Genomic DNA, 25,328 nt, shown 5'->3' on the forward strand with positions numbered 1-25,328 from the left:
ATGTCGAGGCTGTCGCCCACCTCCTCCAGCACTTGCGTCCTGCCTGGCGACTCTCCGCGTCGGTGAGACGGCCAGAGACCAGAACCGCTCACTGTACCAAAACAGCACACACATTTTTCACCTGTATTTGGCAAAATAAATAGTACATTAATGTGCAGAAACAGCTAAATGACATCAAAATACGGAGATTTCTGCTACGGGCCGACGTGGGACCGGAGAGTGAGTTAACAATTGAAAATAGATGCCTACGGTGGCAGTTTGTGATGGCGTGGCCAGCGGCTAGACCTGACTAGGGTGCAGACCGGCGCCTCACCCTCCGCCCACCGACACGAGCCCCATCACAGGAGGTGGACGTCCGTCCCGTCCGCCGGCGGCCGCGCGGCTAAAACCACGCCGCGGGCCACGACCGCACGCGCCTCCCGGAGCCTGCCGGCTAACGCGGGCGGCGCCAGAGACACATCCGACTACACAACATAGCCTACAGAAACGCGATGACTGGACATGGTGCGAGGCGCCGGGCGCGGCGCGTGTACGATCTACAGTGTGCTGTATATACATTATACATCTATAGGTGGGTGGGGTGGGCGGAGCAGCGGCGGCCAGCGCGCGCCGGCCGGCCGCACGTGTCGCGGTAGCAGCATCGCGGTGGGCCACGGGCACGCGCGCAACGAGAACACTGACGGCAGAGCAGCTGTGGCGCGGCCGGTGGCGCCGCGCCACGGGAAAACACCGCAGTTGTAACTTATCTGGTGGCCAGGAGATGGCAGCCCGAGACAGGTCAGGTACCGGCAAAATGGGGCGGGTCGACCGCTACCCACAAGAGATCCGTAGACACATCGAAGCACCAAATACAATTGCTCCACATTTAGAACGGGTTCTGAAGACAACTGAAATAAGAGAAGTCGTGTTAGAGGAGGCAATGCGCCAACCGCTCCATTCAATGTTAATCGCAATCAAACATTAAACCCACCGTGCAGGGCCTCGTCGGATCAGCACCAACACACAGACAAACTGTCACTGTTATACTTGCAGCCAAGATGTGGGTGCCACTGCGTCACTTGTTCCCGCTTGGACTCAAAGTTACACACCAGCATGGCCCTTCCCCACCAACACCCACTAACCAGTTTGTTCTGTGACGGTGCAGCGCCAGTCTCTCCCAGTGCAGCGACCAGCGCCCCCGCTTCCCCGGACAAGGGCGCGGTGTGGGTGCGTGGCGTCCCCTCCCAGCACCGAGTGCGGCACCCCCTCCCGTTCCCAGCATCAGTATCGAGCCCTGGTACCCTCTTCCCAGACCGAGTGAGGTACCCACCTTCCCAGCACCGAGCACGTGAACCCCCCCCCCCCCCCCCCCCCCCCCACCCCCCCCCCTCCTAGTATCACGCGCAGATACTGGGGACACATTCCTAGCACCGAACATGGTACCCCTTTCCAGGCCAAGCACGGTATCCCCTTCCCAGCACCAAGCCCGGTACCTCCTTCCCAGCACCAAGCCAGCACTCTCTTTACCAGCCACCGAGCCGCGGTACCTCTTTCCCAGCACCAAGCCCAGCACCTCTTTCCTAGCACCGAGCGCGGTACCCCCACCTTTCTCTCGTGGGCGAGCCGACGGTGGGGCTGGAGAGCGAGCTGGACGCGTTGACCGTGGACGACACGGACAGCAGCGACGGACAGGCGGGCAGCTGGTCCGGCTCGTGTCGCCAGCCGACCAGCACGTCTCCACCATCGCCTCCAGACAGTTGCGGAACAGCTCGGCGTTCACGCCGTGCTGTCGACTGCCGGCGGGGAAGCGCGCCGCGTCAGGAGCCGGCACGCTGTCACGTGCTGAGAGGCGGCGGGTGTGGCGCACTTCCTGACGGCCACCGCGCCGTCACACCGTCACGCACGCCGCTCGTGATCACGACACGCTCAGCGACGACACCACACATCCCGCGCGAGCGAGATCGGCCCGCCCGACTGAGGCCGGTAGCGCGGTGAGCTCTTGCTCGCATCCATCACTCCGTGGCGCGTGCGGCCAGCGCAGAGTGCGCCACTGCACACTGCTGCCCCCCCTCCCCCCCGCGTCGTCGGTCTTCAGAGCCGCGCGGCCGCGGCGTCCACCGGAGGCCGCTCCGCCCCGGCCCCGGCGGCTGGCCGCTCACCTTGGTGAAGGGGCCGGCGAAGCGCCAAAGGACCGCCGAAGCCGTACGCCTGGATCGAGTGCAGCTGCTGTGACAACCGTCTCGTGCTCGGTGGCGATCATGTTCTGGATGAGCACTGCACGCAGGTCAGGATCACCTTGTCGTAGCAGTTGGACAGCACCTGGTTGATCTTGGCGTCCAGCAGACAGTGGCTGCGGACGGTGCCGGTCTAGTCAGGCAGGGATGCTCCGAACCTCCACCGGAACAGTCCAGGAGCATTCTGCCTCACGGCGTCCGGGCGGGAGGAGCCTCATGGCGGCTGCTGATCGCTCCTTATCGAAGGTGACCATGGTAGCAATGGTGGTGACCGACAACGGCCAACGGTCCGCTAACCACCATGCCAGGGGCATAGTCGTGATACACGACGACAGACAGTCTAAACTGCCGGCTATCTCGACGGCATTTATGACTTTGACCCGGGAACACGCTCGCTGTATTATTCAGGCTGCCGGACCTTTCCCCAAGCCATCTTGGGTGCAGCATGTTATAATCACTTGCAAAGACGGCGGAAACTGCTCCCACAGCGAGTCCCCTCGAGCACGAGCCCCGTCTACCGGCCACCCCGCTCGGCGCCCCTACCGCCGCTCAACTCACATGACGGGGAACACCTTGGGGAAGACGACGGACGCCTCCGCCCAGGTACTCGTAGAGCACGCGCGTCTCGGCGCCGTCCGTCGAGTGCTTCACCAGCGTGGCCAGCACGGTCAGCGCCAGCCACCTGGATCTGCGGGTCGGTCAGCACCTCCGGCTCCAGCAGCAGGTTGTTCTCGTTGCTGACCGAGACGCGCGCCGATCGCTCCTTACTCGGCATGGACGGCCGTCTCCAGCTGCCCGCACGACAGTGACGTCAGGGGCGGAAGTGACGTCAAAGCCGGCGGGGGTGACACGAAGGGCGGGGGTGACGTCAAGGGTCGGGAGTGACGTCACGCGCCGGCTCCAGCCGGAACGGCGGACGCTGTCGGCGGGGCGGAGACACTACACACAACACACACGGCGGCAACGGCAGGTCAGTGACCATCCGCATACCGGCGGCCCCGCAGCGACAGCGAGGGGGTGAGCGGGACGCGAGTACAATCGCCGCACGACTTTCCTCCCACGGCCGCTGTACTGCAGCTGTTTCCTACCACTCACCACCGCGCTCAGCTCCAACCCCAGAACCGGACCCTGATCTGCACCATTCCATCTGCAAAACAGTAGTCTACGCCAGCGACGGGCGACAGCTGGACACAGCGCAGCTGTCGCCGGGGCGGACGCACCTTGTGCAGAGCTGCCTGCAGTTGCACCTCCTTCTTGACATATGGCGTGGGCACGGACGAGGAGCGCTGCGTCTTGAAGACGGGGCCGGTGTCGGCTGGCACAGCTGCTGCGACTCCAGGTCCAGGCTGCGCCAGGCCTTGCCCTCCGTCGGCCGCTATGCCCAATCTGCCTTCAGGCCCTCCTGAGGCAGCAGGCTCGGGAGTGACGCACGGGGCGAGCGGAAAGGTTGTGGGCGGACGCGGACACTTGGCACGGACCCATCACGTCAGAACACTGCCAAAGCGGACTGGCGAGAGCAGATATACGTCACGGCAGATGGCGGACGAGGACGAGGCGTCGACAACGTCACTCCCGACGGTCGGCGCATGGTGGCATGCATGACTGCACTGATATCTGAAGGGACCCGCCTCTCAGGCGACAACACCCCGATACCAAGCATGAACGCAGCCTGGCCCACGTCAAGACCTCTAGCCGTTCCAGCAGTTGTGCCAGCGCGTGCCGTTACGATGATTCCTCTCCTCCCGTGACCGGCCCCACCGGCTCGCCCGAACTGCGCTTCGGGCCCCGCAGGACAGGGCCTGCTCACCAGCCCCGCCTCACCTGCAGCGGCCGGGGCGCCGGCGCGCGGCTGGATGGCCGGCCGCGCGCTAGCGCCGCCGTCCAGGCCCGTCTCGAGCCGGTCCCAGGCGGCGCGCTGGGCGGCGGCGGCGCGCGGCTTGGCCGGCCGGCGTGCCGTCCTCAGCGCAGCGCCGGGCTCGAGCCGCCCGACGAGCCCGGCGTCACGTGGTTGGGCGAGGCCGATCTGCTCGACTGCTTGGCGTCCGAGGCGCCCTGCCCAGCGACGGACGGGTTACGTCGCAGGCGGTGACGGTCACGGTTGTGACGGCGGAAACAGTCGGAGGCAGATGCCCACGGAACATCACCATTAACGACACGCCGGGCTGAAGGCGAGGCGCAGCAGTTGGTCACAGACCAAGGAAATCGATGTGCAGTACACTTCCGCAACCAACACGAGCACTGCACATGGCAAACGCGGCCCGGACCTTTTGATGGTGATGATTGGTGTTTTCGAGCGCGCTAATCTTTCATAGTACGGAAGTAAGGCAGGAATTGCGTGCCTTGCGAAAGCCATGGTGCCCCACGGGTGACCACGCGCTATTCTGCAGGATCCAAATACCCCCGGCCCGCCCTCTGACCGCCTCATCCCTGCCACCGCACTGCCATCCACAGCGTTCCGAAGCCACGTCAGGGCCGTCGCAGAACTCAGCGGGACTCGAGGAGGCTGGCGTCAGGGCGACGAGCGCGGTGCGCCCTCTCACCTGCTGCTGGAGGAGGCTCAGGTTCAGGTGCAGGTCAACGGCGAAGCTCTCCACCGAGCTGGCCTTGGAGAGCACCCGGTCCACGGAGAACTTGAGGTGGCAGTCGTGAGCGCACCTCCTCCGACACGGACACCAGCGCTGCGGGTCAGATGAGGGACGGCCGCCGTAAGCGCGGCTGACAGACTGACAGACACCCCCAGCGCTGCGGGTCACATGAGGGAGGCCGCCGTGACCGCGGCTGACAGACTGACAGACACCACCAGCGCTGCGGGCGTCACGGCGCGGCCGACGGCGCAGGCCGCCGCCACCAGCGAACACGACCGCCACACTACACACAGGACCACCCACCGACAAAACAGAACTGCCATCACCAGACAACCAACAACCGACCCGCCGGCCTGGCGATCAGACAACAGCCAAGCTGGTGGCTACATCACAAGACCAACCAATCCAACCACCAACCACCTGACCAACCAACGCAGCGACGCCTGCTCCCGGAGTCGTGCTGGGGGGCGTCGCGTAGCCATACCGCGAGGCTACGACATGGGACGATGCCCGCTTGTATACGGTCCGTTCACAGGACCCGACCAGGTGGCCCACGCGAGATATGGTGTCACAGAGTAACCGGACAACACAAAGGGTTTCCCCACGAGTCCTTCCCTCAGCCCTGTCACAAAACAACGCCACACCGGCACAGGGACTGGTCGCTCTATGCCAGCCGCGCATCGAAAATGACCTTGCGAGTGACCCCTGCGTGACCCGCCATGTGGGCGAGGCTGACTTGAGGCACGTCCGTCTCGTCACGCAGGCGATGCTGTGCCGGCTGACCTCTGCCCGACCTGTCCCGTCCGCGCTGGTCACCCTGGGCGACCTGACCCACCCGTCATGTAGGCGGATGTTCTCCTGCGTGACCTCGAACTTGTCGCGGCCGTGGGGCTTGGCCACGATGTTGAGCAGCAGCGTCAGGATCCACGAGGTGCGCGAGACGGTCGTGCAGTCCGGATGCCGGAACCCCTTCATCAGGTGGCCCACCAGCGCGAAGTGGAAGTTGGCTGAGGGAGGAGAGGGAGAGCCGGGCTGTTAGCCGGCCGGCCAGCAGCGCTGGGTGGTCTTCATGTCACGCCCCGTCAGAACGGCCACCTACCTGAAGCCATTTGTAGCCTCTAAAAGGCAGCAACGCAACGCCGGAAAACGGCGCAGAATGCTTGACCGCGACGGCCGTATTAAGTGCGAGACACACATCACGCATGGCGACGCATTTTTCCGCCACACGCATACGGCCAGCACACCATCCATTTGACATGGCTCCGACAGTTTCGTCTCAAACCCATCGCATTATCTACGAAGTGGAAGACAGCGCTGCCCCTACCTTTGAAGCTGAGTCCGACTGACTGGTCGAGCAGCTTGAAGTACCACTCCAGCGGCTCCCGAGCCGACATCATCACCTCCTCCAGGCTCTGCCGACACGGCGCCGTCACGAGGGTCAGATCGCGCCGGCCGGCGGCACGCCACACCGGGTCAGCCATATTGGGTCTGGGCACATGCACGCACAGTCAAGGGGTGATGGCCGAAGCTACGCCAAACACGCCTGCGGCCAAACGGACGCGCGATGGCGAGGTGGTGAGTCTCGGCCGGTAGCGAGGGTATCGCGCCTCGACGCGTCATGGATACCCGGCAACAGAGTGAGCACGACTGCCGTCGCGAGCCGATGGGGAATACGACCGTTTCCTTCCGTCCACCCCGGCAGTCCGGGCCGACGCGGGAGCGGGACCACATCGGCACGACAACCTCAGTACCGCGGTGCGGTCCGCCGTGCGAGTCAACTGGCGCGCACAGCTGACGACGCCCCGTGTTACAGACGCCGCGGCTACAGGCGAACGCGGCTCCGCACACTGCGACCGCCGCGCGCGCGGGGCGAGCTGGCACACGCGGCTGACCTCCTGGTCGAAGATGCCGTGCGCGTCCAGCGTGTGCAGGTTCTGCTCGAGCAGCGCCAGGCCGCACGCGTACAGCGACTTCTCGTCCAGCTGCAGCACCGAGATGGCCACCCAGAACAACGCCTGGTGGATCGGCGACTCCTGCGGCACGCCAGCAAGCCACCGATGATGAGGCGGAACGCAACGCAACGCGGCGCGACTGCAATTTTCCACGTCACCCGCGCACGTGGTCACCCAACACCACTCGAACGCCCTTGACCTGGAGGCAAACGCGCCTAACGCAACAATCTGTTTTCTTGTAATCTGTTGATTGTGACACTAACAAGAAGGCAGCTTGAATGCCCACCACCGGCAGAACGACCCCCCGGCCCGCCCAGCGCGAGCCACCCCCGGCGGACGGCTCTGTCGACTCACCGCCCGCAGCTGGGGCTGCACGCGCGTCAGGCACATGATGATGGCCTCGATCAGCGTCATGTCGGTGAACCGCTCCAGCGCCTTCACCAGGATCCGCAGCAGCTGCTTGATGTCGTAGTCGGTGATGGAGCGGCCTGATAAAACGCGAGGGGGTCACACACAGGTGCGGCGCCGCCACCCGAACGACGCGGTCTTCGCCGAGGCGGAGACGGTATGAACTGGCTTGACGTCGTCAGCAGACAACAGACGCAGCACGTCCAGACCGGCACACAAAACGCGAGCCAGCGCAGGCAGCATCGCAGCATCACGCACCACACAAGCAGGGCATCACATTCAAGACCGGGTCGGCCGGTCGCCGGGTCCTGCACAGGCGGTGCCCTACGCCGTCGTGGCCTCTGTCCGCGGCCCGACGGCGTCTGCTCACTGATGCAGCCGAAGACGATGAGCGAACGCGGCTGCAGCGCCGGGTTGTAGCGGAAGGCGAAGCTCTTGGCCAGAGTCCTTCCACACATCGAGCCAGTCGCAGTCGGGGATGTCGCGCATGCAGGCCTCCATGATCTCCAGCAGCGCGTCCGTCACCGTCTCCAGCGAGGAGGAGCGGCAGCGTCTCACGGTCAGCCGCCGACAGCGTTGAACGGTCCGGCGCCCTGCCGCGCAGGCGGAGGCGGTCAGCGGTGCGTCAGAGCAGTGCCGAGGGGCGGGGACCCACGTGGGGCGCGCGCACACGCACGCACGCACGCAGAATGGCGGGGCCGCCGGCCGCGACCACCCACCCGCGAGTGGACTAGCTCCAAGCCTCACGCCACCAAGCGAGAGGCTCGCCCAGGCGTTACAAGGCACCCACACTCGGACCCCGACCTGGATCAGCAGAGAAGCACACACGCCGCCGTCGGCTCGGACACGCGGCCACGCACCTCAGCCACCGCTCGCCGGGGCTCTTGAAGTTCATGCGGAAGGCGGTGACGGCCGCCGACTTGGCGTTGTGCAGCTTGATGCCGAACAGCTGGTTAGAACTTGGACAGCGAGAACTCGTCCAGGCTCAGGCGCAGCACGCGCTGTGTGTCCTCTGGCGAGGCGGGGCGGGGCGGACGGCGTCACAGAGAGTCACGACACGATCAAGGGACGTTCACAGAAGACATGGCCGCAACGCCGCACATCTTCTGAAGTTGACGCGACTGATGAATGCACGTCAGAAAACAGGGACGCTTCGTAAGCCCTAGACTTCGCTGAGACTATCCGGACGTTCTTGCCGGGATGCACATGACCCACAGCGTCCGGCCCCGCAACACAGTACTCTCCGTCCAGTGAAGGAACAGCTAAAGCGACCTCGTTCACAAACCAAGACCTCGTGATAAACCGCCACAGAATCCTCACATAAACCCTAAATCCCCAGAGAATTGCCGCCTCCCTCGAGCATCGAGCGGGCGCCGCTCCTCCTCACCGGAGAACACCGGCTGCGTGCAGGTACACAGCGAGTGGATGATGTTGATGACCATGCCGTGCGTGCTGGCGCGCAGACTGAGCGGGCCCATGCAGACGAGCAGCGTGGCCAGGTGCAGCAGGTACGGCAGGTGGTGCGACACGTCCAGCCGGTTGTTGAAGGACAGCATCAGCAGGTAGCGCGCCAGGATAGCGATTTCGGCCCAGTTCATGTGGTCCTCCAGTCGCGCCGTCGGCGAAGTGCACGTCTTCATCACAACCTGGCGGCACCAACCAACAAAACCGTTCCATCCACACCAGATAAGAAGTGCCGTGGCCAAAACCTGTCGTTACACTATGCTGCGGACTTAAGTCATGTTATATGTGAGATAGGTGTGAAAATACTCCGTCGACCATTGAACAATGACAGAAGCGCACGATCCAAAGGTATAACACACACAACACGCCTGAGCAGCACAACCGACATGCCGACGCGAGCACAACCAACCTGAATAGAGGCCGGGCTACTCAACCAGCGCTCAACCACATCACCCGATCCACAGGTAGGCGCCACATAGCTCAACGCTTGAGAATCGAAACAATCCGTCCCTCCGTCCCCCCTCCCCCTCCCCACCCCACCTCATCTCGCGCCACCCCGAGCGCGGTCGGCCCTCCCGCCGGCCGCCGTCAACGCACCGTGCAGAGTCGTCCTATGACCTTCTTGGCCACCAGCTGGACATTGGGTGAGACGAGCGCCACGGTCGTGTCGGCCATGATCTCGGCCTGGATCGAGCCCAGACCGCCCGTCACCTGAGCGCTGGATGAAGGCGTCCAGTACCATGTCGATCAGGTCGGACACCTGCGGGGGGTGGGGACACGAGCGACGGAGTGTCAGCGTCCGGAGACTAGCTGGCCCCTGACGGACGTCATCGATAGCACACAGGTGATGGGGTGTCAGAGCGAGATGAGCCCGTCCAGCATCATGGTGACCATGTGAGACGTCTGCGGGAGATCCCAGCCACGCTGTTGATAATGAGCAAGTGCTGCACAACTCGGAAAAATTTGGTCTGGATGGAGGGGTGCATGGCCTCTGCCGTACCTGTCCGATGCTGCCCCAGATCTTGGCCTGGATGGAGGGGTACATCTCCTCCTCCTCGATGGTGAGCGTGATGAGCCGGTCCAGGATCAGCGCCACCTTCTGCCGCTTGGTGTCCTCCAGCTGCCGTTTGGTGCCCATCCTCTGAGGTCTTGCAGAACCTGGCGGCGCGCCGGCCCGCTGTCAGGGATCGGCGCCGCCCAGGGCTGGACTGATGAGCCGGACGAGGCCCGACACCGGCCCGGTCCAGTGCCACATCAGGACAGACACCGGTCTGTCCAGCGCCACACCAAGACAGACACCGGTCTGTCCAGCGCCCACATCAGGGCAGACACCGGCCGGTCCAGCGCCACATCAGGGCAGACACCGGCCCGTCCAGTGCCACATCAGGGCAGACACCGGCCGGTCCAGCGCCACATCAGGGCAGACACCGGCCCGTCCAGCGCCACATCGGGGCAGACACCGGCCGGTCCAGCGCCACATCAGGGCAGACACCGGCCCGTCCAGCGCCACATCAGGGCAGACACCGGCCGGTCCAGCGCCACATCAGGGCAGACACCGGCCCGTCCAGCGCCACATCAGGGCAGACACCGGCCGGTTCAGCGCCACATCAAGGCAGACACCGGTGACGCGTCGTCCCACACTCACACGATATTGGCCATGCAGCAATCATTAGTCCACATACATGGACTGACAAGGACGCTCCCATCTCACTGTTTCGTTGCGGCCGGACTGTTACCTGCACTTGAACACCGCCGCTTTGACGGCGAGATGGACCCGACGGGTGGCGAGCTTCACCACTGGGACATCTCTGCGAGCCTCGTGCACACAACCCCACAAGTGGCGGCCTCGGCCGGTGCGGCCGACTCACTTGGTCAGGTTGGGCAGCCAGGGCGTCATGTATTCCAGGCACAGGTGTTTGTGCTCGATGCTCGATTGCCGGAAGCCCTGGATGCACTCGTTGAGGAACTCGAGTGTCAGGTGCGGCTCGTTTTGCGCCAGCTTCTCGCTCACCGACTTGATGAAAATGGTGTTGTTGGACGGTATGCAGAGACCTGGCCGGCAGACGAGACTACGTGTGAGGTCAACTGGCAGCGAGCGGTCGTCAACCCTGGCAAGGTAACTCGAGATAATCGCCGATCTAACATACAGAACAGCCCTTCAGGTTTGTGAGCAAGTGATATCTGAACATAATTGTAAACACTACGACACCACGAAGCAATTCGTTGCAGTCTGGATGAAGTCCTTCCCAAAGATGGTAACTGAAACGAGCCAGGTCAATCCTCTCAGGTCCCTCCCGAATCCTACCCGAAACACAGCACTTTCAGCACCCAGGAATACCCCGTGACATGCCCGTCACAACAGCACCAACTCGTGGTCCTTCTGCCCAGACACGCCGAGGATGCACCCACCTGAGGTCTCGAGCAGCTGGCCCTCGATCTGAGGTCGAAATGCTGCGTGAGCGCGCAGAGCAGGTTGTAGGCGGCCGTGCGCAGGTTGGGGTCCTGCGAGCCCAGGTTCAGCAGGGCCATGTTGAGCAGCGTGCCCGGCACGTCCTTGGGCCGAATCTTCTGGTGCACCGCGCCGACACCTGGCGGACAGGCGCGGCGGATGAGACAAGCGCGGCGGATGAACAAGCGCGGCGGATGACACAAGTGCGACGAACGGCGGCGGGGAGCTGGCGTAGACGGTAGCCGGCAAGCGTTTGGTCTACGACGGACGAGAGGGCCGGCCCAATCTAATGACAGCGCCGCCGCTGGCTTGAAACTGCGCCAGGCTGAAACTGAGCCAGGCTGGGTTCGACTGTAGTGAGATGACCGCTCCCGCACGACTAACGCCGACACTCCCATAGATTGGCCCATGGCCACGCTAAACGTCACCGAGTCACTACTAGACTAATATTCATCAGGCCAGACGCTTCAGACCACGACCTAGGCATCGCTCCTCGGGACCGCTCCAACCCTGCTCCCGACACTGACACCGGCGACGTCGAGAACTTCGCCCTCACCAGACCGGTGCCCACGCCCTCGCTCGCGCAGCAGCGTCCCGCCGCCACTGACCGGCTGGCTGAGCTCGTATCGCCTTGCGGATGTGCAGGATGGCCGACACGATGCCTGTCGCAGTCGATGTGGATGAAGCTGAGCGGGCCCCGACTCGTTGGCTATGGTCAGCGTGAACTGGTTGTCGTCCACCAGGCAGACCTCCTCGATCTCCGAGGCGTTGTACACGTCGTTGAGCAGCACCGAGTGCGAGAGCACCTTGTTCTTCTCGGTGGAGGTCACCTGGATGGCGTTGGGTCCCACCTGGCGGCGTGCGGGGGGAGGTGAGCGGTCGCCGCTCGGTGACGCGTGGGGATGCGGATAGCAACGCTGACCAACACCGCCGCGACACGGGTCAGATGCGGACTACTGTGGCGCGCGGGGGAGACCGGCATCAGTTCACTTACCCATGACCAAGACATACGCGATCGCCATGATTGAGTGTTCAATACCGCATGCCAGGCTCGACTTGAGCTCCCCAACTGGACATCTGATGCAGACGATCCAGCATAGCTCCAACTATGACCTAGTTTTCGCCTAAGGGCACTCTCGCATCGCGTCCGTCGCACAACATGGACCCAGCCCGTAGGGCAGAAGGGCGGCCGTCGGAGCCGTACCTTGATGGCGACCTTGGTGTCCTTGTGCGAGAGCTTGAGCGCGTTGTTGAACACTTTTAAGGTCGTCCTCTAGCGCCAGCGTGGTGGCCGGCAGCTTCTGCTGCTCCGGCTCGATGAAGTCGTTCAGTCGGCTCGGCGTGTCCAGGAACACGATCTTCTTGTTGTTCTGCGGAAAGAACGTCATGACATGAACACAGAGCATCAGGACCTGCGCTCCTTCCCACAAACGAGAAGAGCATAAATGACACGATCGCGTATTTCCAAGCATTGCAGAGCCGTTAGTTATTCCGGCACCATTGTCCAACAGATAAGCACGCGTCCCGACGGGCAGCTGGGCGCCTGATCAGTCCGGCGGTCCGATGCGCGCTTACCTTGAGCGGCGCCAAGATGCGGGTCGTGGTACTTTGTGTACTCGCGTACCCACGAGTTGGCGTTGTAGATGTAGGCCCAGTGGATGTTCTCGTAGGCCACCTGGGGCAGCACGACGAACCACTTCTGCAGGAACTCGGTCCTGCGGCCAGGAGGGTGGGGGGCGTGTCACGGGTGTCACAGGGGGGGGGGGGGGAGGGGGGGGGGGTCACGACGAGGCGCGTCACGTGGTCTCACAGACGATCGCCGGCGGCGAGTGGCCGGCCGCACCGCTGGCTCCACAGCTTAGCTACCGCGGCGGTGGCAGGCCCGCACACTGGAGCCGCTGACGGCCCACTGCCCACCTGCCTATCACGGCCCGCAACAGGAGCCGAGGCCATCACCACCACCCGTCAGCACAGCCGGCCGGCGCTACCATCCGGACTGCTCGCCCCGGCCGACGGTCTCAGACGGGGGCGTCGGCGGGGCGGCCCCGGGAGCGCGGCGGGAGGCCGGCGCCTCACGCACCTGAACCGGTTCTCGCTGCATATGTGCGTGAAGTCGACCACCAGCTCGAACGGCTTGTGGTAGTACGGCTTCAGCGTCAGGAATCACGTGGTAGATCAGCAGGTCGCCGTTCGTCTCCCCGATCCTGGGCACCACCAGACGTGACAACAGAGCTGCTGGTGTTGACTGCTGACCGAGGCAGACGCACAAGAGGAAAACACTGGCGTCCAGCATCCCGCATAGCCCGCACTAGCCCAAGAGCAGTTACCCTGACAAAGGCAAACACTGGAAGTCCGGAACTCTGACAAAACAAACACTCATGGCGACGACCGTTATGTTCGCGTCAACAAATCCTTTCACTGGATCGGTGACTGCATGAAGAAGTAAGTCCCCATTGTTCACTGTGGGAAATAATCCACTCCGACGTTTGCCCCAAGGCAGGTGGCCGCTGGTGTGGTCATCGACACTGACTTGTATCGCCTGGCGATATAGTAGAAGACCGGGTTGCCGGCCTTGGACGTGCCCCGCCTGGTAGAATATGCTGAGGTTCTGATGCACTTGAACTCGTCCTTCTCGTGCATGTTGTGCTTGGACATGACCTCCTCGAACATGGTGCTCGTCATGTCCATGCTGTTCCACCTGTCGCCGTCCGCAGGCAGTTACAGCTCGTCCAGCGAACGTACGTGAACTGACAGAGGCATCGTGGATAAGCAGCCGATGCATTTACATGACGCTCTCTGGAAAGCGATGTTGCTACCGTCGAAAGGACTGATGCTTCACCATAGCACTGCTTAAAACAATTATCACGTAAACGACAAATCTTCTCATCCACAATGTGTACCCAACGCAATCCCAACGTGGCACGTGGTGAACGTTGTCACCCACACCAGCCTTCTCACTGCCAGGGGTCCGGAGCTGGTAACCCAGGCCGCCCGTCCCCTCTGGGCCAGGCCGGAGCAGCCTCGGCCCGGCAGCGCCGCCGGACGCCGCCCCCACTCACGGAAGAGGTAACCCAGGCCGCCCGTCCCCTCTGGGCCAGGCCGGAGCAGCCTCGGGCCGGCAGCGCCGCCGGACGCCGCCCCCACTCACGGAAGAGGTAACCCAGGCCGCCCGTCCCCTCTGGGCCAGGCCGGAGCAGCCTCGGGCCGGCCGCGCCGCCGGACGCCGCCCCACTCACTGCGAGTCGAGCGGCTTGTGCTCAGGCGGCCCCAGGTACGCCAGCAGGGTGGCCATCTTGTCGAACGGCCGCCGGCCCACCGCCTTGTGGTCCCGGCTGCTCGACAGGTACTCGCCTGCCGGCACCGGCGGCCGCAGGTCAGAGGCGTGCTGGACGGGCCGCACCCGACCGCCGGGATCGGGACACTCGAGGTGCGGCGCTGGCAACGCCGCGGGGTGCGGCGCCAGGCCACGTTCGACAATTGGGATAGAGTTGTGTGATAATTCATCCGCAGCTGCTGACATCACAACGGCGGTATTGGCAACACGCGGTATTTGAAGGGTAATTATGTGGGCTGCATACTGTGACTACCGACACAAAGCGATCCCCGTTCGGGCATCCCGTTCCATCGCTGCTTCAAGGCCAGCGTCGCGTCTCTGCAGCTCTAAGGCCCGACACGACACCTCGTGCCGGACACGGACACGGGCACGGACACGGACACGGACACGGACACGGACACGGACACGGACACGGACACGGACCGGACCGGACCGCACTAAGCGCCCAACTGACCGATCTTCTCCTGATGGTTTCCAGAGCAGCCGGTGCAGCGCCAACACGTTGGCGTCGCTGATGAACGAGATGGAGTGGCTCGCCTGGTCCACCGTCTCGCAGTCGGACGCGATCTGGATGAAGAACCTGACGAAGCACATGCCGGTTACCAGTCTGCCCCGCACGACATAGGCATGCCTGTAAACGACAACGCCGTCCTGAGGTACACAATGTATTTATCTGCAAGTTGCACAAGTCACAACACATTGTGCACCCCTTTTTATGGCAAACTCTTCCAACGCTCCACAGCAGCCAGCAAATACGTGTTTGTACACACAACGTATAGCCGACATCACATACGCGGACCAAGCTACCACTGATTCATCCAGAGCGCTCGTCCGCCGCGCGCAAACATCACCCACCGCCTGCCGGCCTCGAAGTTGCTGCGCAGGAAGTCGTTGAAGGCGAGCATGTGCTGTTCTTTGCTGAACTCGACGTGGTTGGCGATGCTCTGCAGGATCTTTGACATGAGCATGAGTCCGCGCTTGATCTGGGGGCCTGGCTGCCGGTCCACGATGCCCATCTCGTACGGCGTCACTGGCGACCGCGGGCAGGAGGCGCGTCAGCCGTCGGCGACGTCACCAACATGGACAGCGCGGCCAGCCCAGCAGCCCTACAGAGTGGCAGCGGCGGGCGGCGCCAGCTGGCGGCGGGACATAGCCCCTGCCAGTCAGACAACGCCGCGTCCCCCGGGCCTGTAGCCAAAGACAGCACACAGCCGACAGTTCGGGTGGGGAGCGCCTCTTCCCCCCCCCCCTCCCCACCCCCGCCACGATCGTACTCTGTACCGGCCGCCACCCGTCCGCCCGGAGCGCACCGCGCCCTCGGCAGCCGAGCGTCCGCAGCTCGCGCGGACGGCGACGCCGCCGGCGCCACTTACCAATGGCCGGGTTGATGAAGCGCAGGAAGATGACCGTGCCCACGGCGCCGATGTTGTTCTGCGGGAACTGCGGGAACCGCTTGCTGAGCACCTGGTACAGGCAGTGGCACATGATGCGCAGCTGCGACGGGAACCTGTCGGTCCAAACACGGATCAGCCGGCGGGTATCGGGACGGGCACACGGGACAGCCAGCGGGTACCGGGACGGGCACACGGGCCAGCCAGCGGGTACGAGGACGCCGGACATAAGGGTCAGCCAGCAGGCACCGGGACGCCGGGCACACGGGTCAGCCAGCGGGCACCGGGACGCCGGGCACAGCCACGGCGTCACTGCAGTCGTCCCATCAGGACGCAGCGCGAAAGCCAGCGGACGCCGCCAGCCGCCAGTAACGACCGCGGCACAGCCGGCGGGCCGGTCCGCACCTGTCCGCCGACGAGATGATGCCGTTGAACACCTTCTGCGTCAGCTCCATGAGGTTGCTCCTGTTGTCGTCGACCGTCTCGGCGCCCTCCAGCCGGGACGGGTCGACCTCGTACCGCTTGTTCGGTTCACTCATCAGGTCTGTCGGCGAAAACGCGGTCAAACGAACCATCCGAACGCTGTCACCAACGCGGCATCAACACGGACATGGCAGGACAACGGTGGAAGACACACACACAGGGCTGTCCCTCTCCGGTCTGTCCACTGGAGTCACACCCCTCTCCCGTCACGATACAAATAACGGAATTCTTCGCTGTTTGTATCTGTAAGTCATAAACAAGATTCACTACCAAGCGCACACCAACCATCCTTGCCGCAGATAACTTCACCAGGTAAGGCGCGTACCACAGTATGCGTGACAATATCTCACGCCCTCACAAGAGGCGCAACGAGCATCAAACATCACTGCGACGTCGCAGACATACATGTTACAACGTCGCGGCGGCTCTAAGCACGCGCACGACCGGACGGGGAGCCGGACGCACCCTTGATGAGCGGCTCGAGCATGTTGTGCAGGTAGCTGGTGCCGTAGATCTTGAAGCAGAACGCCATGATCTTGGAGCCGAGCGAGTTGCCGCGCAGCAGGGTCTGCATGCAGTCGGTGATCTCCACCTCCTTGTAGAACATGTTCCACAACAGTTGCGGCAGCAGGTGTTTGGCGTCGAACAGCGTGACGAAGACGCGCGCCAGCTCGTCCTGCGATCACAGCCGGCTCGGTCAGCGTCGGCACGGTCTGCTCGGTCAGCGTCGGCACGGTCGGCTCGGTCAGCGTCGGCACGGTCGGCTCGGTTAGCGACGGTACGGCACGGCCAGATTGGTCAGCGACAGCACGACGCGGCTGCCCCTGTCAGCGACGGCACGGCACAGCACGGCTCGGCCAGCGACGGCACGACACGGCCCGCTCGGTCAGGGCTGTTCAGGGGGCCCCAGTCCGCACATGGCACACATCGATCGACAAAGAGGTCACGCAGGGTCAGCATGGCTCCCCCCGCACGGCCATAGGACGTCCGTGCGGTACTGGGGCTTTGTGTGTCATTGGGGCTTTACGACGCACTCAGCTGCTGAGGCTATATGGCGTCACCTGCCTCCCACCCTGGCAGGAAGGGCGGGCACCGCGGGGAATCGAACCCCGTACCTCTGGTTTCCCAGACGCGCAGTGGTTAGCGCAGACGCGTTAACCGCTACACTACCGGCACCCCTGGGGCTGAACGGCGTGCCTCTAAGCCTGGAAGGGAATGTGGGCACCGTGGGGAATCCGACCACGTACGTAAGGTTTCCAAAACATCCAGGGTGACAACTGAACTATCAGCACTCCGCGGAGACGACAACTGAAGGCCTAGAGGTCACACAACGTGTACACAAGACCCCAACATAGAGAAGGTACAGGGGGGTCAGTCCACTGAGCTGCCGTCGATAGTCAGCAGGAGGTTACAAACATAACTCGAACGCAGCCTGACGGCGGCTCACAGGCTGACCGAGGCCCGGGCCGGTCCCCCCGAAGACCAGGCGGGCGGCAGCCGGCCGCAGCACGCCATCCGCCGGCGGCGGCCTCACCATCTGATTGGTGGTGACCACGCTGGCTAGCGCCATGGCGATCGGCAGCTCGCCCTTGTCGCCGATCATCGTCACCAGCTGCACCAGCTGCTCGAACCTGCCCGCGCCGTCACCGCACACACCGTCACGGTCGCCGGACACGGCTGCCCCGGCGTGGCCGGGGCCAGTCGGCCAGCGGCGCCGGCGGCACCGGCCGCTCGAGCCAGCCCGCCGACACCGCACACACCGTCACGGTCGCCGGACACGGCTGCCCCGGCGTGACCCGGGGTCAGTGGGCCAGCGGCGCCGGCGGCACCGCACACACCGTCACGGTCGCCGGACACGGCTGCCCCGGCGTGACCCGGGGTCAGTGGGCCAGCGGCGCCGGCGGCACCGCACACACCGTCACGGTCGCCGGACACGGCTGCCCCGGCGTGACCCGGGGTCAGTGGGCCAGCGGCGCCGGCGGCACCGCACACACCGTCACGGTCGCCGGACACGGCTGCCCCGGCGTGGCCGGGGCCAGTCGGCCAGCGGCGCCGGCGGCACCGGCCGCTCCAGCCAGCCCGCCGTCACCACAACGCGTGCCTTCTGTCACGCGACATATTTTGCACACAATGCTCCTCAGTGAAAAATGTGTATGCATAGTGCATGAGCATAGTGTATGCACTCACGTAAGTTATTGTTTTTGGGAGGCTCGCATACAAAATGAACTAAGATAGCGTAAAAATCTAGGCAATTGTCTAAACTCAAGAAACGGTATACCACATTGGCAACATTCTCAGACATGTGACATAGGCGCCCGTGGTCTGGGTTGACGCCTTTCTCAGCAGTGACGCCGACTCGACGCGCCGGCCTGACTGACCTGTCGGCCAGCACCGTCTCCGCCAGCATGTTGAACTCGGTGCCCTGCTGCAGGATCTTGGTCAGCACCTCGATCACGGCCGCGCGCGTCTGCAGGTCCTTGCGGTACCCGAGCGCTGCCGACACACGCGCGCGCGGTGACAGCCGACACACGCCGCGGCTGAGCCCCGGCCCGCCCCGCGGCTCTGCTCCCACAGTCTGTCTGATCGCCGGCACCGGCGGCCGCGGCAGCGACGTCAGCCGACACCAGCACCGGCTGACAGCTAACGGAGATGCCAGCGGGAGGGGACGAGAGCGGCATTTTTCGAAGCTCAGAAAGCAATATAAGCCGTGCGCTAGGAACATCATGGCCACGGATCCCGAGATCAAGGATCTCAAAATAACGGGACTGCCCTGCGCCAACGTGTGTAAAAACGGTTGGCAACACTAAAAATAACTCGTAATTGGGGCTTTATATCTTATCGGCTGCCAGCGTCATTTGGAGATGGGGCAGTTGGTAACAGATCAACGAGAAGACAAAGGTTAACGAGACCACATGGCTGGCGCCAAGCATATTTCCCTCACTCTTACACAAAAGAGAAGCATGACACGCTTACGGGCAGCGCACGTAGGCACACGCACCCATCAACCAACAAAAAGTCATCATCAGCACCAGAATCCTTCTCCACAAGCTGTCGCTCAGCTCAGTCCTCTCTACCCCACCACCGCTCGCTCCGCCTGCGCGGCAGACGCCGCCTGGCGGCTCCGGCGGGCGCGGCCTCCACTCACGCAGCGACCGCCCGCTCCGCCAGCGCGGCAGACGCCGCCTGGCGGCTCCGGCGGGCGCGGCCTCCACTCACGCAGCGACCGCTCGCTCCGCCAGCGCGGCAGACGCCGCCTGGCGGGCCCGGCGGGCGCGGCCTCCACTCACGCAGCGACCGCCCGCTCCGCCAGCGCGGCAGACGCCGCCTGGCGGCTCCGGCGGGCGCGGCCTCCACTCACGCAGCGAGTAGCTGAGGCCCGAGTCGATGTTGGCGCCCAGCAGGTTGGACATGGCCTGGATGGTGGCGTTACGGAGGGCGGTCGACTCCTCCGTCTGGTAGCCGTGCTCTGACACCTCCTTCTCGCCCTGGGACTCGGTGTCGTTGAGCAGGTTCATGAACAGCGTCAGGTACCTGCGCGCAGAGGCACGGGCCGCGGCTGGAGACGCTGAGTTCGGGGCTCGCCGCAAACCGGCGCTAATAAGCGAAGTGTGCTTCAGGGTAGCTTACCATAGTCACACTAGTCAAATACTAGTCATATTTATCGCGAATATCTGTTTCGTGTAAGAACCACTTATTTGCTGACACATTACTTATATCATTACTTAATAGCTTATACTGATCAGCCCATTACTTATAAAGTTATCACTTTTACCTATTCAAGAGCCAGTACACATTGGGCATAGGCCGATCAGCGGACGTACAGCATTGGCTGCGCAATTACAATATACATTGCATAACGCTGGTCTGCCCTATGGGGATGCCTCGAACACACTTCATATAGTGCCGATGCGGGTCACACGTATGTTATGGGGAGGTCCTGATGAATACCAGCAGCAGCCATTCTGTTTTCGCTCCGGTCAGCACCAGCGTACGGACGTCAACACAGGAATAAACAACACCCTGTCGTTGCGCCCCGCCTCACATGTCCCTGTCACACCCGGATGAGTGGGACGGGTGTGACACGAGCCGCCGATGCTCACTTTGAGAAGAGATCGGACTTGGCCTCCATGAGGTCCCCCCGGTCCGACTCCTCGGCCTGCAGCGGCAGACCGCGCAGCAGCGCCGCCACCGCCTCCATGCAGGCTTGGTCCAGCATCCTGATGGAGGCCCGGCTCATCACACGGAGCGACTGCACACGAGACCGCCGCCGCACTCAAACGCGGCTGCTCTCAACATCTCGACACGGGCAGGGCTCATCACACCAAGCGGGCGGACCGGGCCTCCACCGCCTCCACACACGCCCAGTCAAACATCCTGACAACAGCAGAGGACGCACGTGGCTCGGAGACTGCTCTTTGTTATATCTCAGGACACGCGCATCGATAGCGCCGAGCGCGATCAACATCCACTGCCAACACCTCCACTGCCCCGTGCCGGGTGGCATCACACCAGAGGCTTCAGCCAGTCAATGGCTAGCACGGGTGTACGGACAATACCTATTGTGCACGATTCCATGGTGGATTCTGAGGATTCCGCACCGAGTAGACTCGCGACATCCTTAGCACCAAGCGCGATACATATACAGTGCCGACACCACCACGACAGACCCGCAGCGCCCAGCACTCTCCCGGACGGAGGTGCCCACCTGGTGAGGCTGGTGACGTCGCCGGAGCCGGGCGGCGCCAGCTGGTGACTGTTGCCCATGACCCAGTCGGTGAGGTACTCGACCATCTTGTTCCTGAACTTCATCTCCTGCCGGAAGGCGAGGTCGTCGCGGTGCTGCATCATGCGCTCCACCAGCTGGCACAGCTTGGTCTTGATCTGGATCGTGTGCACGGTGATGTCCAGGTAGCGCACGTACCTGAGGACCGGCCCGGCAATGAGCGGCGCGCGGCCCGACGATAAAACACAGCCGCTCGTCCGAAAACGGGAGGAATACCTGGTAACGTCCCGCGAAATCCAGATGGTCTATCCCACTCACACCGCCTAAAACAGTGGAGATACAGACAACACAACGCAATGAATAGAAGGTTATGCGCTTCCAAACACATCCACGTCAACAAACACATCCGAACAAGTGAAGAGCGTGTTGACGTGACAGTCTATCCTTTAATCCCAACAGGGCAAACCCGTGCTACGACACCAGCCAGTCATCCCCGAGCCGGGCGGCTGACGTCCAGCCGCCGGCCGGGAGCCGGCCGGGAACCGGCCGGGTGCCGACCGGATGCCGACCGGGGGCCGACCGGGAGCCGACCGGGAGCCGACCAGGAGTCCACCGGGAGCCAACCGGGAGCCGACCGGGGGACGACCGACAGCCGACCGGGGACCGATCGGGAGTCAGCCAGGAGCCGACCGGGAGCCGACCGGGAGCCGACTGGGAGCCGACCGGGACCCGACCGGGGACCGACCGGGAGCCGTCCAGGAGCTAACTGGGAGCCCGACCAGCTGGCCGCCCCGCAAGCACCAACAGCCGACTCAGCAGACGTGTCCGGAGTCCGTCCCACCTGACGATGCAGAGCATCATGGCCTCGATCGAGCTGACGCCCAGGTGCTCGGCCGGCTGCTCCATCTCGTTCTCCAGCACGTTCTTCATGATGAAGATGATGTGTTCGATGAACTGCGTGTTGTTGTCGTTCATGATCACCTGCCGGCGGGGGCGCACCACTAGCATCGGCAAAGTGGCCAGCAGCGTCATCCCACCACCGTATTTATCCAAAATTACGCAACATCTGGCTGCATTATAAACTTAACTTACACTTGGTATACATGAATTTAGCATTATGCACCTGGCTTCGTTGCACACTGAGCCGCTGGAGAACAGATGACGTACACTCCTCAAAAGGACTGGGTCCTCAATGCAGGGAACGCTTTGCGAGAGCCGGAGGGGTCACCAGCTCAGCGAGCCAGCCCGCGGTGCGGCTGGCCCCGACACCACTGCAACAGGCCGTCACAGGCGTAAACTGGACCGATAACACGTGACAGGCCCGTGACTGAAGAAGTGATCGCTGGAACACCTTTCGAAAACGTCGCACACCTGTCCCTGAGAGTCGAAGAACTTCTCCACTATGGCCTTGATCTGGTCGAAGAGTATGGGGTACAGGAGGGGCGACATCTCGTATCCGACGAGATCCTTCACGTTCTTCTGGATGGTGGTGCCGAACTTCTCGTGGGAGCACACCAGCAAAGGGAGCAGATGGCCGATGAACCTGAAAACCATTGGCACGGTGAGTTCATGGCCTGACCGGCCTATCGTATATCAATGATCGACAATGTTGAACATAAAATATTCGCTTCAGAAATATACGTTGCACGTCGCGCACATTCACAAGGTGTATTCACTCCACATCATCTATAGCTCATACCATGCCATGCTCTGTCAGTATGTTTTGTGACACCCTTTCCAAAGAAAGCTAAAACCTACACCCACCAGCTACCGCTAAATATCTAGCCAGCTCCCCATCACACATCTCAGGTACAAACAACCCAGCGATCCCCACGAAATGACGCAAGGAAGCACACCAGATACCTGACAACGGCTACTGCGTGGCGCACTCCTGCTGCGCCCAGCCTCCAAACACAGACACGGACCGCTCCCCTCCCTCCCATCGCTCACGGCAGGCACTCACTGCGTGACGGGGCAGTACTGCACGTCCTGACTGGAGCCGGAGAGAGCGTTGTACTTCTTGGCCGCGTCGGACAGGTTGCAGTTGGTGGGCGAGCGACTGGCGGCCGGTCGCGGCAGACACACGCCGCCCAGCGAGCACAGGAAGCCCGTCATGTTGGCCCACTCGTTGATCTGGTCCTGCGGGACGCCGCGCCGTCTCAGCTACAGCTGGCGCCTCAGCACAGTCGGCGCCCCAGCTACAGATGGCACCTCAGCTACAGTCGCCGCCTGAGTTACTGTTGGCGCCCCAGCTACGGTCGGCGCCTCAGCTACAGTCGGCGCCTCAGCCACAGTCGGGTCTCCCGTCACCATCAGCTGACTCCGCCGACGCATCCAGAGCGGCACGCTACGCCTGGCAGTGCGGAGAATGCCCGCGCCTCCACGCCCGCCCCGCCCGGGACCAGGCCACGCGTGGGTCCGCCCGGCAGACGAACCACGCCCGTCCAGCAGCGCCGGAGTCGGCGGGCGCTCCCGCCGCACGCTGGACCGCACAGCCTCCGCGAGCCGGTCGACCAGCCCTCACCTCGAGCTCGTGCTCGGACGTCTGGTGCGAGGCGCGCCGCTTGCCGGCGCTCCGGTACAGCGCCTCCGACAGCTGCGGGTCGTCCACCTTGCCCTTGTTGAGCACGTGCAGCCGCATCACGTGGTTCCACTTGTTGTAGGTGTCCTCCCAGGCGTTGAGACCGCCGGGCGTGCAGTACTCGACGCGCCGCAGCAGCGCCATGATGCGCTTCTGGAGCGCGGCGCGTCCTGCGGCGCCGGCCCGCTCCGGTCAGCTCAGTCGCCGCCGGCGCACGGCCGCCGCGCCGCTCGCCGCCGGCCGGCGTGTGGTGTCCGACCCCGACGGACGCGCGCGCCACCAGACGGCTGTGGTCGGTCAGCGACGGCCGGCGCACCAACAGTGTGGGGCGACACGGAGCCGGATCTGTCTCGACGTGTTTACGCCACGCAGATGTTATGTGAAAGTGTGGGTAACAGATACTTGTTACCGGTGAGGGAATGACGATTAAGTTCACGATGGATGCACTGGCTGGTAGGCCCAGCTCAGCCTTGATCTACGTCTAGGCTAGCGTGTGATTCTAACTCAGCAGCTGTCAACAGTCTGCTAAACTGGGTTCGCATTGCATGTTTCCCCATAGCGACCGTGAATTAACAACTCTGATCTTGTGTCACCCTGTAAGAGTTCGGGTCAGGTCAACAGAGCGAACGCCTGCGTACTACACCTACGACGACACTACGGAATCGGACAAAATAGAAAGCATGCGGTACCCGGGCAGGTGTACATACGACGGACCATGACACATGCAGCCGCTCACAGCCAACCACCGACAACACCAACGTTCAGAGGACCAGCACCACGTGACCACTGCACGGACGGGCAGCGAGGTCACGTGACCAGACTGCGGTACAGGCTAGACCGCGGGTCCGGACAGCTAGCCTAGCCACGGGAATATGGCGTGCTTCTGCCGGGCTCCGTACCGCACTGCACCGGTGCCGCACACTCCGGTGGTACCGTACAAAGGCATGGGTTACGCCTACAGCCCGCATTAGCAGGGGCACTGGACATCTCTTTTTTGTCTTAAAAATGGCCACCACACAGTAGTTAGCAGCTGGAATAGACATCACGCCAAAACAAATATAATTATCTGTTGGTGTAGCCGCATGACGATTTGCGCATGGCTGAAGGCGTAAGGGAACGCATGGATCTAGGCTATTTCTGGGCACGAGCTTGTTTCCCAATTGAATCTCGCAACGTGGAGTGGTCCGATATCGTGGTTCAGCCTGCCTCGGGTCAAAATGGCATCCGAAGCAAGGAGCGCCATTCAGTCCATCAGAATGCAGCTCACGGCCTTGCGTCAACAGACATCAATCCTGCGTCGTCAATGAAACACAATACTACAGCTGTAAAAGCGCAGACTGACGACGACAGGTAATGTGGTGAGATGGGAGTGGTGGGTAGCTGCTCAGACCATTGAGCCACTAAAATGCTCATGAGCGAGCTTACTTGCGACACCTAGGTACCCCACCGCACATCAGCGACAGGTCTTAAAACGCACAAAAATGGAGACATATTACTCGTTGACGACTTCTCCACGGGTTTTTCAATGGAAGTTTCGCATTGGCGGACGTCAACCAATACTTCAACTCCGTATTTCAACGCCAAAAAACAACAACAAACCACCAGGGATGGGGGAAGCCTATCTGCTAGCTCAGTGAACACAGCGTTTGACACTCCCCGCTGCGTGACCGGCATGCGGGCTCGACTGCCGACACCGCTTGGATGTAGTTCGCCGCTGACGGCTTACTCGCACATGGTCGCACACG

General features: G+C 62.9%; 1 pseudogene; it reads right to left on the reverse strand.

Annotated features, from left to right (window-relative positions):
* Positions 1–865: 865 nt before the first annotated feature.
* The window catches only part of LOC119111728 (neurofibromin-like), a 36,828-nt pseudogene continuing 12,365 nt past the window's right edge, over positions 866–25,328 (reverse strand).

This window comes from Pollicipes pollicipes, unplaced genomic scaffold (genome assembly GCF_011947565.3).
Source record: "Pollicipes pollicipes isolate AB1234 unplaced genomic scaffold, Ppol_2.1 Scaffold_7261;HRSCAF=8764_pilon_pilon_pilon, whole genome shotgun sequence".
Classification (NCBI taxonomy): Eukaryota; Metazoa; Arthropoda; class Thecostraca; order Pollicipedomorpha; family Pollicipedidae; genus Pollicipes; species Pollicipes pollicipes.